Source organism: Erythrolamprus reginae, chromosome 1 (genome assembly GCF_031021105.1).
Source record: "Erythrolamprus reginae isolate rEryReg1 chromosome 1, rEryReg1.hap1, whole genome shotgun sequence".
NCBI classification, from domain to species: Eukaryota; Metazoa; Chordata; class Lepidosauria; order Squamata; family Dipsadidae; genus Erythrolamprus; species Erythrolamprus reginae.
Genome location: NC_091950.1, coordinates 182,021,207 through 182,039,889, shown reverse-complemented (window position 1 = coordinate 182,039,889; position 18,683 = coordinate 182,021,207). Strand labels below are relative to the sequence as shown.

Here is an 18,683-nt window from a genome sequence, read left to right as displayed (position 1 = left end):
GCTTGTATTTATCATGATTGCTGAGTCCTGGGGTCATGTGATCATCTTTTGTGATCTTCTGACAAGCAAAGTCAATGGGGAAGCCAGATTCACTTAATAGCTGTGTTACTGATTAACTGCAGTGATTCACTTAACACTGTGGCAAGAAAGGTCATAAAATGAGGCAAATCTCACTTAACGATTGTCTTGCTTTGCAACAAGAATGTTTGGTTCAATTGTGGTTATAAGTTGAGAACTACACACACACACAAGTTGTGGTGGAGCAGTGGTTAGAATGCAGTACTGCAGGCTAATTCTACTGACTGTCTGCAATTTGGCAGTTCAAATCTCATTAGGTTCAAGGTTGACTCAGCCTTCCATCCTTCTGAGGTTGGGTAAAATGAAGATCCAGATAGTTGCAGGTAAGGAGCCGGGGTGGTGCAGCGGGTAGAGTGCAGTACTGTGCAGGCCACTGAAGCTGACTGTAGATCTGTAGGTCAGCGGTTCAAATCTCATCATCGGCTCAAGGTTCATTCAGCCTTCCATCCTTCCGAGGTGGGTAAAATGAGGACCCGGATTGTGGGGGCAATATGCTGGCTCTGTTAAAAAGTGCTATTTATTTATTTATTTATTTATTTATTTATTTAGATTTGTATGCCGCCCCTCTCCGCAGACTCGGGGCGGCTCACAGCACAACACAACAGTTTGTAACAAATCCAAATATAATTTAAAACATTTAAAAGAACCCCATTTTGTTAACAAGCATTCACTCAAACATCCCATACATAAAATGTGCATGCCCGGGGGAGGTGTTTCAGTTCCCCCATGCCTGACGACAGAGGTGGGTTTTAAGAAGTTTACGGAAGGCAGGGAGAGTAGGGGCAGTTCTAATCTCCGGGGGGAGTTGGTTCCAGAGGGTCGGGGCCGCCACAGAGAAGGCTCTTCCCCTGGGGCCCGCCAACCGACATTGTTTAGTTGACGGGACCCGGAGAAGGCCCACTCTGTGGGACCTAATTGGTCGCTGGGATTCGTGCGGTAGGAGGCGGTCTCGGAGATATTCTGGTCCAGTGCCATGAAGGGCTTTAAAGGTCATGACCAACACTTTGAATTGTGACCGGAAATTGATCGGCAGCCAATGCAAGCTGCGGAGTGATGTTGAAACATGGGCATACCTAGGTAGGCCCATGACTGCTCTCGCAGCTGCATTCTGCACGATCTGAAGTTTCCGAACACTTTTCAAAGGTAGCCCCATGTAGAGAGCATTACAGTAGTCGAACCTCGAGGTGATGAGGGCATGAGTGACTGTGAGCAATGAGTCCCGGTCCAGATAGGGCCGCAACTGGTGCACCAGGCGAACCTGGGCAAACGCCCCCCTCGCCACAGCTGAAAGATGGTTCTCTAATGTGAGCTGTGGATCGAGGAGGACGCCCAAGTTGCGGACCCTCTCCGAGGGGGGTCAATGATTCCCCCCCCAGGGTAATGGACGGACAGATGGAATTGTCCTTGGGAGGCAAAACCCACAGCCACTCCGTCTTATCCGGGTTGAGTTTGAGTCTGTTGACACCCATCCAGGCCCCAACAGCCTCCAGACACCGGCACATCACTTCCACTGCTTCATTGACTGGACATGGGGTGGAGATGTAAAGCTGGGTATCATCAGCGTACTGATGATACCTCACCCCATGCCCTTGGATGATCTCACCCAGCGGTTTCATGTAGATATTAAATAGCAGGGGGGAGAGGACCGACCCCTGAGGCACCCCACAAGGGAGAAACCTCGGAGTCGACCTCTGACCCCCCACTAACACCGACTGCGACCGACCGGAGAGGTAGGAGGAGAACCACTGGAGAACAGTGCCTCCCACCCCCAACCCCTCCAGCCGGTGCAGAAGGATACCATGGTCGATGGTATCGAAAGCCGCTGAGAGGTCAAGAAGCACCAGGACAGAGGATAAACCCCTGTCCCGGGCCCGCCAGAGATCATCCATCAACGCGACCAAAGCAGTTTCCGTGCTGTAACCGGGCCTGAAACCCGACTGCTGGGGACCTAGATAATCAGCTTCTTCCAAGGACCGTTGGAGCTGGAGTGCCACCACCTTCTCGACAACCTTCCCCATAAAGGGAAGGTTGGAGACTGGACGATAGTTGTTAAGTACGGCTGGGTCCAGGGAAGGCTTCTTGAGGAGGGGGCGCACGAGCGCTTCTTTATAGAGTGATGGAAAAACTCCCCTCCCCAAGGAAGCGTTGGTAATCTCCTGGACCCAGCTCTGTATCACCTCCCTGCTGGCCGAGATCAGCCAGGAGGGACACGGATCCAGTAAGCAGGTGGCGGAACTCACAGCTCCAATGGCCTTGTCCACTTCATCAGGTGTCACCAGATCAAACTCTTCCCAGACAGGTGGATAAGTACGTGCCCCAGTCACCTCGACTGACTCGTTGTCAGTCAACTCTGTTTTCCAATTGGAGTCGAGGTCAGCCCGGATCTGGGCGATTTTATCAGCGAAAAACGTGTTAAAATCCTCGGCACTGCTCTGCAAGGGCTCCCCAACTCCCCCCTAGTGAAGAAGGGAGCGGGTCACCCTAAACAGAGCGGCCGGGCGGGATTCCGCTGATGCAATCAAGGCGGCATGGTACGCGCATCTTGCCGCCTTGAGCGCCACTTTGTAAGTCTTAATAAAAGCTCTTACAAGTGTTCGATCAGATTCAGACCTACTCTTCCTCCATCGCTTCTCTAGACGTCTCTTCTGGCGTTTCAACTCCCGGAGCTCCTCGTTGAACCATGGAGCTCTACGGGGTCTAGCGCCACGGAGAGGTCGCAAAGGCGCAATCCGGTCAAGAGCCTCCGCTGCAGCCTTGTTCCAGGCCTCCGCTAGAGACTCCGCCGAACTGTGGACGAGTGCCTCTGGAATAACCCCAAGCGCCGTCTGAAAGCCCTCTGGGTCCATCAGGCGTCTGGGGCGGAACATCTTAATTGGTTCCGCCTCCCTGCGGGGAAGGATTGGAGCCAGGAAGTCAAGCCGTAGTAGGAAATGGTCTGACCATGACAAAGGCAACACTTCTAAGCCCCTTAGTCTCAGACCATTACTCAATTGCTCGGAAAGGAATACCATGTCAGGTGCGTGCCCTCCCTCGTGAGTCGGACCCTGTACTACTTGAGTCAGGTCCATGGCTGTCATGGTGGCCATGAACTCCTGTGCCAACCCAGAGGTTTCGCCGAGCGACGGCAGGTTGAAGTCCCCCAGAACAATAAGTCTGGGGAACTCCACCGCCAGCCCGGCTACCTCCTCGAGCAGCACAGGCAGGGCTTTTGACACGCAGCTGGGAGGCAGGTACGTGAGAAACAAGCCCACCTGAACCCCTAAGTCCAACTTCACAAGGAGGGACTCGCAACCCGCAATCTCCGGAGCAACGAGCCCACGCAGGCCAAGGCTCTCCCTGGCTACAATAGTCACTCCTCCCCCCCTTCCCTGGGGTCGAGGTTGATGCCATATCTGAAACCCAGCTGGGCAGATTTCCGAGAGAGGAACTCCTCCCTCCGGGCCCAGCCAGGTTTCAGTTACACATGCCAGGTCGGCCTCCTCATCCAGGATTAAATCCCGGATGAGGAGAGCTTTATTTACCACCGACCTGGCATTGAGCAGCAGCAACCTGAGCCCAGGGCCAGGTACAACATGTTGTAAGCCGCCCTGAGTCTAAGGAGAAGGGAGGCATAAAAATTGGATAGATAGATAGATAGATAGATAGATAGATAGATAGATAGATAGATAGATAGATAGATAGATAAAGGTAGATAGATAGATAGATATAGATAGATAAAGATAGATAGATAGATAGATAGATAGATAGATGATAGATAGATAGATAAAGATAGATAGATAGATAGATGATAGATAGATATATAGATAGATATAGATAGATAAAGATAGATAGATAGATAGATGATAGATATATATATAGATAGATATAGATAGATAGATAAAGAAAGATAGATAGATAGATAAAGATAGATAGATAGATAGATAGATAGATAGATAGATAGATAAATGTGCTGACTCTGTAAAGCACTTAGAGAGGGCTGTAAAACACTGTGAAGCGGTATATAAGTCTAAGTGCTATTGCGATATAAATGCACACACAGACACTGCTTCCTTTCTGAATGTTATTTTCTTAAACATGTTAATTATAGGTTTGTTTTTAAATTTGGATCTTAGCCAGGTCTGGCCTGAATAACCACTATGGTTTAACAACACGGGAGTAATTTGATGACTGAACAATGAGAATCCTGAATTAGAACCTAAGGAGAAAGCAGAGTGATGCTTTTCATTCCACAGCATCAGTGTTTTACCTTTGGAAAAAGAGAAGAAGGACAACAAAAATAAAGGATAATTTTGGGATTAGTTTAATTGCAGCAATTTTAAAGCTGCATTTTAGTATTGCAATTCTTTGCTTGAATTGCAGGAAACTGAACTTTTAGAAAAAGGAAAAAGATGTTAGCACATCTTTTAAGGGAAAAAATTTCACAATTTAAATTACAGTTAAACAGATAACAGACCACAGTCATCTGTCTGCTGACTCTGGAAATCTTCATAAAATTACCGTGAGTGCTTCAGAGTAAGTGGTTTTGAATCTAAACCCACCATTTTGAGTCTGTTTACTTATTTATTGTGTTTTAATTTGAAATGACAATAATTTATCCGAATGGACACTGATGCCATAGAATCAAATAAGTCCTGCAAAAAATTGTGTATGCTTTTGGTGCTTGTAAAAGTTTAAAAAACTGTCAGTCAAAGAGCAGTTAGCCCTTTTAAGGTGCTGAGTTTTAAGCATCGCTCTTTGATTTAAATCTCAAACTCTCCATCTATTTTCAGTGGACTAGGAAATAGGAGCAACAAGAGAAAATGTTTAGTCATTTGTGCAATTTCCTTCTGAGCTTTTAAAAAATCTCTTTGATGATAGGTATCGGGAGACTATGAGGTGCTAGAACTGATCTAGAATGTGTTTCTGTGGATAAACCTAAAGGTTTTATATTTTCCAACCGCCAGGTTTTTATTAAAGGAAGTATTAGTTGAAAGTCTTTCTGATTCCAATACAGAGCTACTTTTGCAGTATGTAAAGATTTTTCTTCAGTGCTTCATCAACCTGTAGTTCCACTTTGCCTGTCTGAAATGGGTGTAATTAAATGCCACATGTTTTCTCAAATTTGTTTTCCTAAATTCTAGAAATACAGGATATTTTGCAGTTGCAGAGCCAAAGTAAAACTCAGTAGGTTTAGTGGTTGGATTGTAATCAAGTAAACATGCCAAGTCATTGGTCTTCTCCAGCTTCAACCGTTTTTGGTAAGGTTTTTCTAAGCCTTATTTTCATTTAAAGTATTTATTTTATTTTATTTTTCTTTGTTTGTTTTGTCAAGTACATATTTGTGGTATACAAAGATACTGTATAACAATATCTACATACATTTCCCTAGTAAAAGGGAAACATTAGGACAGGGGATGGAAGGCATGCTGGTGCACTTATGCATGCCCCTTACTGACCTCTTAGGAATCGGGAGAGGTCAACAGTGGATCCTCTAAAGGTAAAGTTTTGGGGGTTAGGTGATGATACTAGAGAGTCAGGTAGTGAGTTCCATGCATCAACTACTTGGTTACTAAAGTCGTATTTCCTGAAGTCGAGTTTAGAGCGGTTTACTTTAAGTTTGTATCTGTTGTGTGCTCGTGTGTTGTTATGGTTGAAGTAGTCTTGACAGGAAGGACTTTGTAGCAGATAATTTTATAGGCTATGCTTAGGTCGTGTTTAGGGTGATGTAATTCTAAGCTTTCCAAACCTAGGATTGTAAGTCTAATTGCGTAGGATATTCTGTTGCGAGTGGAGGAGTGGAGGGCTCTTCTAGTGAAGTATCTCTGGACATTTTCTAGAGTGTTTATGTCCGAAATGAATTCCTTAATTGAAGATAGCAGAGTTCAAATCTTAAAATCATGATCCATCTAGAAAGAATTTGATTTTGAATATGCAGTGCCTTGATTTTATTTATTTATTCATTAGATTTTTATGCCGCCCCTCTCCGGAGACTCGGAGTGGCTCACAACAGCAAAACAGTACAAATCCAATAATTGAAACAATTTAAAACCCTTAATATAAAAAGCAATCATGATACAGCGTCAAGGTAGCTAGAAAGTGGAATGCCGAGCAGAGGAGGAAACCAATACTATCTAAAAGAGGGAGTTTGTGAACAGAAGTCTGCTTATGAGACGTATATTCAGATAGTGGGAAAGTTTTAAGCATATTTTTTCAAATTTAATGAATATTGCTATGTTTTATCTGGAGCCTAAACTCTGTTGGAACCATCCCGTTTGTCCCTCATGTTGTCTCAAACAGCCAGTTTGAAAATGATCCTCTGCCTTCTAAGTACAGCCAGAATAAACCTATTTAATATGCTAATGGCCTACTCTTTGGATTGAAATGTTTATTTGCCCAAAACATTGCTATTTGATTAAGATTTCTACCCTGTATAACATAGGGCTTTTCATGGGCTGATTGTTCGCAATAAACATTTTTGTCTATGAAGTATACCTTTACCCAAAAATCTTCTTCCAATAGTGCTTTTCAAAATCTGATTGCAATTGACTCTTTAAACTTACATATTTTCTTTTCTGCACAACTTTTCGCTAGCTTTGGAAAAGTCTTTTGTGTTCACCTTTTCATTAAAAAAGGCAACAAAAAAAAAGGAAGAAAAAGAAGCATTTAATTGAACCCAGTCTAATTTTACCCATACCAGTACCGAATACTGGGAATATCACATCTCTGTGGCTATACTTTCCCAAGCCCCAAGTTAATTAGTGCTTAGTTCTGGTCACATTTCCTTTAGTTTCTGACCTGTTATCAGAACTATCCTGTCTTGATTTCCCCTTGGATTGCACAAGCATGCTGTTTTCTTCCTCTTCTTGATTCTCCATCTGCCTTTTCGTGGTCTCTAAGCTGTTAGGCCGCAAAGAATGTCAAGTCTGTAAGTTGCCTTCTAAACACAAAATGATATGAACAGTCATTGTGTAGCTGTACCACCTCCAGAAGCATCATGACCTTGGGATTCAGTTGCTGCAGATAGAGGCCTCCTTTGTTGAGTGGGGGGCACTAAAAGGCAGTTTTAAATCATTATAAAAGATTCTTCTGCATTAGGCACTGCTGTAATGAAATGTCTGAAATCTAGGATTATGTCACAATTGTCATCTTTAAGATGAAACAAGAACTTTCCAATCACGGAAATAACCTCAGGGATTTCCATAGAAAACATCTGGATTCAGAAAAACGATGGGAATGTTCCTCATAGGTAACAGCTATTAAAATAGAACAGAATAGAATAGAATTCTTCATTGGCCACGTGTCATTGGACACACAAGGGATTTGTCTTGGTGCATATGCTCTCAGTGTACATAAAAGAAAATATAGATTTGTCAAGAATCATGTGGTACAACACTTAGTGATTGTCATAGGGGTCAAATAAGCAATGAGGAAACAATCCATATTAATAAAAATGTTAGGATAGAAGCAACAAGTTACAGTCAAACAGTCCTAAGTGGGAGGAAATGTGTGATAAGAATGATGAGAAAAAACTAGTAGAAATAGAAGTGCAGACTTAGTAAAAAGTCTGATAGTGTTGAGGGAATTATCGAATAACTGCCAAAGTAAACAATTCATCTCTAACCTTCAAGAAATCAAACTTTGTGCCCGAACCATTAAGTACTGAGAGGCTTCTCAAAGAACGTTTCACACATAAGCAAGCTTTTTCCAGAGTAGTTTTGCGATAAGATTAGTCTTTAAAATACAGTGGCACCTCTACTTAAGAACGCCTCTACTTAGGAATTTTTCTAGATAAGAACTGGGTGTTCAAGATGTTTTTGCCTCTTCTTAAGAACCATTAAGAATCTGAGCCCGGAAAAATTTCCCAGGAAATTTGAGAGCGGCACGAAGGCCCGGCCAGTTTCCTGCCATTCCCCCTGGGTTTCTCTCTCTGGCGCAGTGGGTGGAAGGCAGCCTCGCGCCGGGTGTATGGGAGGCGCGTCCTCCTCCTCGCCGCCTCAAAGTCCCTCTTTCTTTTTTTTAAAGCCTTAAAGTTTTGGATTTTTTTGATTCCCCTCACCTTCTTCCTTCAGCAGTGACTATCCTCCTCCTCCTCTTCCTCCTCCTCCTCCCACCCAAATTCCGAGCTTTTATTTCTTTCCTAATGGGTTTGCACGCATTATTTGCTTTTACATTGATTCATATGGGAAAAATTGCTTCTACTTACAAACGTTTCTACTTAAGAACCTGGTCACGGAACTAATTAAGTTCTTAAGTAGAGGTACCACTGTAGTTGTTTATTAAGGCTACTTCAGGTGCTTCAGCAGAAGAAGATACTTGTGAATCTTTACTGTACTTTAGCTTATCTTCTATAGAAGGAACCAGGACACCTTTCATCTATAAAAGGCAGTATTCTTTCAGAAGAAGTTTATATTTATGTTGGTTGTGGCAAGACTACCTCTCTTTGGGACCTCATATCCTTTTTTCATTAGCAGCATTAGCTACTATAAAGTCAGCTCTGGACCTTGGTGCTTTTATAATATTGATAGGGTTCAGGTGATGAACAGACTTATTCCCAGTTCAACTGCCAGGTTATCTTCTGGCGACTATGGAAATAATTCTCAACTATTCATCAAAGTGTTTTTGAAGGACAGAGATATAGATATAGAGATGTGGATGGTTTCTATGTAGATCTCTGGGGGAAGGATGGGATGTTCTTTGCCAAACCTGAACTCTGCATGGATGCATTTAGAATTGATTAATTGGTGAATAGATTAACGGAGAAATATTACTTGCACTGAGTAACAGATGAAGGAAATTCTGCACATGGACAAGTGTGGGGTGGAGACAGATTTTCATTTGTTGACAGAAAATGTACTTCATCAAAGCTTCTGGGTTCGGAATACAGGACTTTTAAGTTAGGTAAGTATTGCCCTGTTAGGGATTTTCAGTGCTCACAGCAAAACAATATTTAAGCTGGTTGCTAAGGAATATCAACTAGTTTACCAACAAAATTAACTGTGTATGGCTTTCTCTTGATTGGCGGAGATTTTTTAAATCATGGAATTGGGTCCTGACTGAAAAATATTGTTATACGGATGTGACAGAAAGGCATGAAAGTAATCCCATGTCGTTTCCTGGTGGAATTAGGGGTAAAGGTTCATTTTGTGGAGTGACTTGATGAGAAGTCTGGGAAGCTTTCAGAACTTTCAATCACAGGAAGAATTATTTTTCTACCTATGTTGTAATGCAAATAAGGAATTTACATTCGGGAATATTGCTGAAGAGCATTGCTGTATCTCTCCAAAAAAGCTTTGCATTTCTTAGACATGCTGTTTATTAAAATTCAATACTTCTGTGCTAATTCTAACATAAATATTAGATTACCCTAAGTGGAGTTTTTTTTTAAAAAAAATCAGTTTGAAGATGGAGCTGTTCTTGTTTTCAGTCAGCTACTTCTACTCATTTGATCCTTTTAAAAAAGTCTATTCCTCAATCTGGTGCCTTTTAGATATGTTAGGGCTATAATTCCCAACTAGATGGTCAGTGAATATGCTGGTTTGGATTCGTGTGCTCTGAGTGCATTTGGGAGGTTTCAACTTGGGGTTGTTTGTTGATAATTTACAGGCAGACTAGTGAGTGATGATGACCATTTTAAATTCAATTTCATAGTAGCCTCTGCTTTGGTTTGCTGTCACAAATTCCCATCCATTCAGTTGAGTTTAAAAGAATGAGATAGACATGTTCGGTTATGTCAAAATTATTAAACAAAAATCACTGCCAGGCACTGTTAAATAATTACTAATATTTGTATGGTTATTAAATGCCATTGCCTTGAAACGGCTGACCCAGCTTTCCCCTTGAGGTATGTTGAATTTCAGCCCATCTCATTTGGAGAGCGTGTTATGCGAGTGTAAAATAAAGTATTTTATATTAAAATTGAGAGCCACGTTGAACATGTTTCGTAGAAAGTACCAGACAAATGATGACAATTGTTCAATCAGATTTGAAGCTGTCATAATGCTTCAGTGCACTTTCATGAACTCTAGCTGAAGGTTAAGTCAAATTTTACTGAGTATTCTAATGTTCTTTATGCCATACCATGCATTAAAAAACCAATTATAATGCCAGCGCCAAGGTACTCCAAACCTGTAAGCAATTTATTAATTCTGGTTCACTCAAGCTCCCACTCATAATAATTTTTCCTTCTTCTACGTTGTTGAGACTAGGGGGTCACTGGTAGTGGTAATTTTCATCAATTTTTTAAAAAAGTACTGAAATCAAATTTTTTAAAAAACCTAACAGGTTCCCACTTTTTTATAGGAAGATCTTCATATGCAATACCCACAGCCAGCTTTTGTATTATGCAGGAGGGTAATGATTAGGTCCCACAGAGTGGGCCTTCTCCGGGTCCCGTCAACTAAACAATGTTGGTTGGCGGGCCCCAGGGGAAGAGGCTTCTCTGTGGCGGCCCCGACTCTCTGGAACCAGCTCCCCCCAGAGATTAGGACTGCCCCTACCCTCCTTGCCTTTCGAAACTTCTCAAAACCCACCTTTGTCGTCAGGCTTGGGGGAACTGAGATATTTCCCCCGGGCATATATAATTTATGTATGGTATGTTTGTATGTATGTCTTTTTAATAATGGGTTTTAAAAAATATTTTAAATTGTAAATTATTAGATTTGTCATGAACTGTTTTATTGTATTGTGAGCCGCCCCGAGTCTACGGAGAGGGGCGGCATACAAATCTAATAAATAGATAGATAGATAGATAGATAGATAGATAGATAGATAGATAGATAGATGATAGATAGATAGATAAATAAGACCAAGCCTGTTAAAAATAAAAACAATTGGTTCTTAACTCAACTTTATCAAGGTGTCTTCATGAGTGGATTTGGTTTCATTTTAATCCAACGTAACGATCATAATCCAACATTACTATTTTATCTAATGGTAGCACTCACATCAGTTGGAGCAGTAAGCCCCCACAGAATCCTCTTTACCTACTGCAGCCCTTCATCTATATTGCCTTCTATTTGTGATGTTATTACCAGCCTCAAAGGGGTTTATCTGCAGTAAATTTTGGGGGAATTTTTTTATGGGTTTATGTTTCTTCTGAGCATGCAGAGAAGCCGTGTTTCTGGTACTTTGCATGCCTCGTCATCTTCTTTTTGGCTTTTTAAAATTTTCGGCTTTGCGCCCATGAGGTGTGCTCACGCGGCGCAGGAGGAAGCAATCCAGCAGCGAGGTAAGTTAGAACCTACCCCTGCTGCACTGGCTATCTTTAGAGAATAGATGGAACTAGCAACAAGTTCTCTGTATAAGATGAAATATTTACCACTAAGACAGGAGTGCTCTGTAATCTATTTTTTGTCCTTCCCCCAATAAATTAGTAGGACAGTGTTCGACGATTTTATGACATAAAGTTTAAAGAGGTAGAATATGAGTGGTCATTGGTAGTGGTAATACAATGTCGGACTGATTGCGTCTGTGGAATCCCGCCCAGCCTCTTGTTTAGGGTGACTCGCTCCCTCCTTAACCAGGGGGGAGTTGAGGAACCCTTGCAGGGTAGTGCTGGGGACTTTAACAAGTTTTTTGCAGTTAAAATCGTTCAGATCCGGACTGATCTTGATTCCAATTGGAATGCAGTGTCGGCTGACAACAAGTCAGTTGAGGTGACAGGGTCTCGTCTTAGTCCATCTGTTTGGAGGGAGTTTGACGTCGTCTCACCTGATGAAGTGGACAAGTCCATTGGAGCTGTGAGTTCTGCCACCTGCTTATTGGACCCGTGTCCCTCCTGGCTGGTTTCGGGCAGCAGGGAGGTGACACGGAGCTAGGTCTAGGAGATTACCAACGCTTCATTCAGGGAGGAGTCCTTGCTGGCTCCCTAGAAGGAGGCACTTGTGTGCTCCCTCCTCAAGAAGCTTTCCCTGGACCTAGCCATATTTAATAACTATTGTCCTGTCTCCAACCTTCCCTTTATGGGAAAGGTTGTTGAGAAGGTGGTGTCGCTCCAGCTCCAGAGGTCCTTGGAAGAAGCCGATTATCTAGGCCCTCAACAATAAGGATTCAGACCCGGCTACAGCATGGAAACTGCTTTGGTCGCGCTGATGGATGATCTCTGGCGGGCCCGGGACAGGGCTTTATCCTCTGTCCTGGTGCTCCTTGACTTCTAGCAAACCCAGGGAAGCCCATTATAAGGCACACAATCCAGTCACTTCTGCAAAACTGAACAAGCCTTGGGAAATACCATTGGAGAACATTGTATACTGTATACCATCTTCAGTATCATGAAGAATAAGAACGTATCATGTTTTATCAAAAACAAATCCAAAATGCTGTATAATCATAGTGAGGTTAGTTATATATTAGTTTACGTAAACAATTTTTTTTCAGGGAATAACACTTTTCCAAACTGAAAGAAACAGTGGAATTTCTAAAACTACAAAATATACTGTACTTTGAAATACTTTTGCTATTCTCCGTACTGAAGGAGTGGGTCCAGCAGTCACATGGGTTGCTCCTGTCCAATCCGTTGGAACTGAGCCTAGTATTAAAAAAGACTGCTGGATCCGCCCCTTCCCCAGAATTCGCTCAGTTCGCATATCCTGCGGTTGTATTGTGATAGCTCGTTCAACATTCTAACACCTTCCCTTCGATCTTTTCCTTCAAAAAGTAGTAAGATTTATTGTCTTTATTGATTTACTTGCACTAATTGCGCCAGCCGTTTAAAAGAAAAAAAGAAAAAAAGCGGCTAGGTTTTTTTCCTTGGGAGAAGTTGCGGTTTCGTTTTCCCCCGGCGGTTTTGCCGGTTACGATTCCTGCGGCCGCTTGTGGATTCTTCTAATCCTTTGGCCTGGAGGTCCTGGTGCAAGTATTTACCAATTGAATTATTGATTATTATTGTATACAAAAATATTTAAGGGCTTAAGAAACACCTCCTGCGGAGTGAGACGCCTTCTAGTCTCCTGGACTTAGTCGATCGCTTCCCCTTTAAGAAATTTTACGCAGCGATCTTTTTCGGCGCGAAGGCCTTCGCGCCCTTTTTAAATCTAGGCCTCTCGTGTTGGCCCCCTGCCAGCCGTGTAGGCCTCAGTCCACCGCGTGGATCCCGGAGCGGGCCTTGGGGGTCCCAGGCTAAATTCTCCACCGGCTAAGCCTCCAACCAGAGTGCCTTGGTTTACTTAATTACAAAGTTTAGGGAGGCTGGCCCCGCTGGATTTGGGGGCACGAACTCTGGGTTTGCCCAGATTGTCCTCACGTCTCAGCAGCTTCGAGGCCTCGAAGCAGGATCCATTCCTCTTGGGAAGTCCTTGAAATCTTCTCCTTATAATTCAGTTATTGGCTCAGCCTTGTCTTCTGTTAATTGTCAGACTATGGCTACTTTTCCCAAGAGAGGCACTACCAAAGGTCCCAAAGAGGTTAGGCCTACTGGTAATTCTACTGAAGTTCCCCAGGCCTCTTCCTCCTCTTCCTCAGGCACCCATTCCTTAGCCAAGCCCTCCAGGGCTGAGAAGAGAAGGGACCCAGCCCTACAAAAAATACATGATAAATCAGCCAAACTTTTAAGGTGCAGGCCCAAGTGCATATCAATCCAACCCCCCCGGAGGCCTCTAACCTGCCTCTTTCCGGGGTTCCTGTGCTATCCCTGGATGAGCCAAACCTAAATCCACCCCAACCTAACCTATGGGGTTTAGGTCCAGAGGAGCCAGATTTTACCGAGGATTCCTCCCAGCCAGAACCTGCTCAGGCCCTCAGGGATCCTCCGGCTTTTCCGGCTGATATTTCTTCCTTGCCACCGGAGTTTTCAGTCTATCTTGACTATTCTGACTAATACCATTGACGCTAAACTCTCATCTTTCAATGTGCCTTCTCTGTCTCATCCCTCTCCACGCTCCTCCCGTCCCGTGAGTTCTTCTCCTTCCTACAGAGCCCCACCCATGGAGGTCTCTGACTCCTCTCAGGAAGAGGATGAGGACGTGGATACAGAAGAGGATGATGACCCATTTCAGCGTCTGTCGGAAGATGAGGAATCTCAGATTAAGATTCCAGCCCCAGCTGCTATCTTTCCTTCGCAGCCTTTCAAATCTCTCCTGCTTAAAGCTAGAGTTCCACGGGGCTAGCCGGGCAAGAAAAACAGGCTACTTCTTCCTCAGATCCTCCGGAGGATAATCTTCCTTATTTCATGAAAGAACAGGAAGACAATGAGGTAATTCCTATGCCCAAGTTGTTAAGGATGCCTTGCTTAAACAGTGGGACCACCCAACTGCTGGCTTTACTCCCACTCCCAAGGTCAAGAAGCTCTACAAGCTCTCCTCCGTCTATGAGGAACTCCTAACATGTCACAAGCCAGATGAACCAGTGAAGACTCTCCACTCGACTGCCGCCATGCCTGGCGAAGCAGAGGAGGTCCTCCGGCCAGAGGACAAACGACTTGAGCAATGCTCAAAAGGAGTCTTCTTGCAGACTCATGGGCCTTTAAGAGTGCTGCAGCGGCATCCTTCTTTTCCAGAGCTATGCTCTTGTGGCTTCGTCAGCTCCAACCACACCTGCCTCCAGATGACTTACGGGGCCAACAGGATTTCAACAAAATCTTCGCAGCTGCCCAATATGTAGCAGATGCTACCCTCCAATCTTCCAGATTTGCAGCCAGGTCAGTAGCAGCCTCCACAACGGCCAGAAGTCTTCTATGGCTCCACCCTTAGCAGGCGGGAGTAAGACAGAAGTGGCAGTTAGCCATGGGTCCGCTGAAACGTGACCTCCTCTTCGGAGACCTTCTGGACCCTCTCCTTACAGAGACCACAGACAAGAAAAAGGTCTTGGGACCTACCACCAAGAAGGCCCCTAAACAGTAGCCCTTTCGGCGCACAGGGCGTCTACAGGATCAGGGCTTCGCATTTCAAGGAGTCCAGGTCAGTATTCCCCTCGGTTTCGATCCCAATCTAGAACCACCAGGGGCAGAGGTTCCCGTTATCAGAGAGGATCCTCCTCTACCAGGGCTTCCAAAAGAGCCAGATGGTAAGTTTTCCTCCTTTTCCCATAGGCGGTCGCCTAGCCTGGTTCTCTTCCGCCTGGCACCGTTCTTGTAAGGACCCCTGGGTCATTGACTCTGTGGTAAGGAGCCTAAAGTTAGAGTTCATTTCTCCTCCCTCTAACCGTTTTTCTTGTCCTTCTCCCAGTTCCCCTCCATCTCGTATCCGAATGGAGGAGGCTATTTCTCATTTGTTGACTATTAGAGCTATTCAACCGGTCCCCTCTCTCCAGAGAGGTTTAGGCTTTCTCCCATCCTCTTCAGGGTCCCTAAGACCTCTGGAGGCTGGAGAGCCATCTTAATTTTAAAAAAAAATGGAACCGGTTCATAAAATATAGGATTTTCAAAATGCATTCCTTATCTTCCACTTTTAGCAGCTCTACATCGGGGAGACTTTATGGTGTCTCTGGATCTCACGGAGGCCTCCCTCCATATCCCCATTGTCAAGGTCCATAGGAAATTTCTGCGCTTTGCCTTTCAAGGCAGGCTTTTTCAGTGTAGGGCCATGCCATTTGGGCTCTACTCAGCTCCCAGAGTCTTCTCTAAACTCTTGGGATCCTTGGCGGCTCATATCCGAGCTTCTCCCATTCATATTTTATGTTATTTAGATGACATTTTAATTCATGGAAATTCCAGAACTGGGTGGCGGCAGACCTTTCTTTTACCATGTCGGTTCTACAGAATCATGGTTTCTCCATAATTCTTGAAGGGAGCCACCTTGATCCATCCACTTCCATTCTGCATCTGGGAACTATCATTAATTCTGAGTTATCCCAGGTTTTCCTCTCCACTGAGAGAAAACGCAGCTTTTTGGATCTCATTGCTCGCATCCTGCCCCAGCAATCTACCTCCTTTGCCACCCTATCTTCCCTTTGGGTAAAATGGTGTCATCTATTGGTATTGTCCCCTGGGCCTGTCTTCACGCCAGGGAACTACAGTGGCTCCTATTATCTCCCAGAGATCGGGCCACAGATACTCGAATCGTCGCCATTCCACCGACGGTTCGCAGATCCCTCAAGTGGTGGACTTCTCCAGTCCTAGACAAGGGATCTCCCTTCCAGTGTCCCGACCAGTTGTAGTCACCACAGATGCCAGCCGCTCGGGCTGGGGAGCCCACGCCCAGGGTCTTTTAGCTCAGGGCACATGGTCACTGGAGGAGGCTTCCAGGCCCGTCAATTGATTAGAATTAAGAGCCGTGTCTCTAGCTCTAAAACAATTCCAATCTCACACCTCCAACCAGCATGTGCTGATTTTCACCGACAATATAGCCACCAAAAGCCATATTTGCAGACGGGGAGGCACAAGAGCCTAGGCCTCAGGAGGGAGGCCCTGAAGTTAGGCCTTTGGGCAGAGAAGAATCTCCAGTCGCTTCTAGCCGACCACATCTCGGGGAGCCTCAACGTCCAAGCGGACTGGCTCTCGCGAGCGACCATAGATCCAGGCGAGTGGAATCTCCATCAGTCACTGTTCCACCAAATCTGCCTCAGGTTCGGCCATCCAGTGTTGGATCTATTGGCGACCAAAGCCAATGCCCAGCTCCCTCACTTCATCTCCAGGTTCCCGTCTCCGGGAGCAGAGGCAATCACTGCTCTCAGGAGTCCTTGGCCTCCAGGTCTATTGTATGCCTTCCCTCCAATTCCAATTCTGCCAGACGTGATCAACAAAATTCTCCTGGAGAAGGCCCGAGTAATTCTGATTGCCCCTCACTGGCCTCGCAGGCCCTGGTTCGCGGACCTCCAACAATGTCCGTCCAGGACCCCTGGCGACTCCCCGTTTCGGAGGATATGTTGCGACAGGGGGCCTCCTTCCATCCAGACCCAGAGTGGTTCCACCTCACCGCCTGGTTATTATCCGGAGGGACTTAGACCTGCGAGGGTATGACCCGGACACAGTGGAAATCATCCTGAAGTCTGGAAGAGGGTCTACCAACCGGATCTACGACCATACTTGGTCCAAATTCCATCAGTGGTGCTTGCAGGAGGGCTTATCTCCCCTGTGTCTTCCCATCCACAGGATAATCACCTTCCTCATGAAAGGCTCCCACCAAGGCCTCTCTACCAGCACCATCCGCCGACACCTGGCCGCCATCTCTTCCGTCTTGGCGGGGCCTCGCAGGCAGCCCCTCCGCTCCCTTCCAGAAATCCAAGAATTTCTAAGAGGAGTGGCCAACCTCAGGCCTTCTAAAATCCACAGATATCTCACCTGGGTTTTGCCACGGGTTCTCCACTCTCTTACTCAGGCACCTTACGAACCCCTGAACTCTGCGTCCCTCAGGTACCTATCCTTCAAGGTAGCATTCCTGGTGGCGATTACATCCGCCCGACGCATATCTGAGTTGGCAGCCCTTTCTATCAGACAGGACCTCTGGCAGTTTCATCAGGACAAGGTGGTTCTGCGACTGGACCCCACTTTTCTACCAAAGGTCAGTTCCATGTCCCACAGATCTCAGGTTATCATATTACCTTCCTTCTGCCTCCAACGAGAGCATCCCCTGGCAACTAGATGGCACACTCTGGATCTCACTAGAGCGCTAAAGGTTTATATCCAACGCACAAGACCCATCCGGAGGTCTGAAGCACTCTTCATAGCCTACCATCCCAGATCCTTGGGATCCAGAGTGTCTTCTACAGTAATAGGTCGTTGGATCAGAGGGACCATCTCTAAGGCCTACGAGACAGCTTCCCTTTCCATTCCAAGGAATATTACAGCGCATCCCACCAGAAGTGCTGCCACATCTGCCGCTTGGGCGACTCAGGCCCCGTTGGAAGAAGTCTGCAAAGCAGCCACTTGGGCCTCGCCAAATTCCTTCATCAACGATTCGTACGCATCAGCGGACGCTGCCTTCGGCAGAAGAGTACTCCAATCCGTTATCTCTCACGATAGCAAGGTACTCCCACCCTAGGGACCTATCTCTTGGGTATGTCCCATGTGACTGCTGGACCCACTCCTTCAGTACGGAGAATAGGCGTTGATTGCTTACCTGAACGCCTCTTCTCGTACGGTGAGTGGGTACAGCAGTCACTTCCCTCCCTTTGTGTGGTCTTCTTTACCTTCTATTCTATTTTCTTATAACACATGAGAGTTGAACATTAAAGAGCTTCACTACTGAGCCTAGTCTATGGATTCGCGAATTCTGGGGAAGGGGCGGATCCAGCAGTCTTTTTTAATACTAGGCTCAGTTCCAACGGATTGGACAGGAGCAACCCATGTGACTGCTGTACCCACTCACTGTACGAGAAGAGGCGTTCAGGTAAGCAATCAACGCCTATTTTATTTTGCAAAGTGCACATTGTTATTTATTTCAGTGGTAGTATTAAATGCATGGCTATGTTTATTGTTTTTTTTAATTTATATCCTACCTTTATTATTTTTATAAACAATTTAAGATAGCAAACATACCTAACAATCCTCCTCCCTCCTATTTTCTTCTTATATCAAACGCTTCTTTAGGATGATTTATAGTATCCAGTTCAGCATTTGAATTCCCCCCCCCACCCCAAGGTTAGGCAAGTTACTGCAATTGCTAGATATTATTTTATCACCCACCTCTGTTTTATTTATGTCCTGCACTTTATGAAGTTCTCCCTAATTTTAATTACAGTGATCCCCCGCTCGT

The 18,683-nt window shown here is 45.0% G+C and overlaps 1 protein-coding gene across 24 annotated transcripts in view; it reads left to right on the top strand.

Annotated features, from left to right (window-relative positions):
* BAZ2B (bromodomain adjacent to zinc finger domain 2B) overlaps positions 1-18,683 on the top strand; it is a 318,653-nt gene that overhangs the window by 144,046 nt on the left and 155,924 nt on the right. The window lies entirely within an intron of this gene.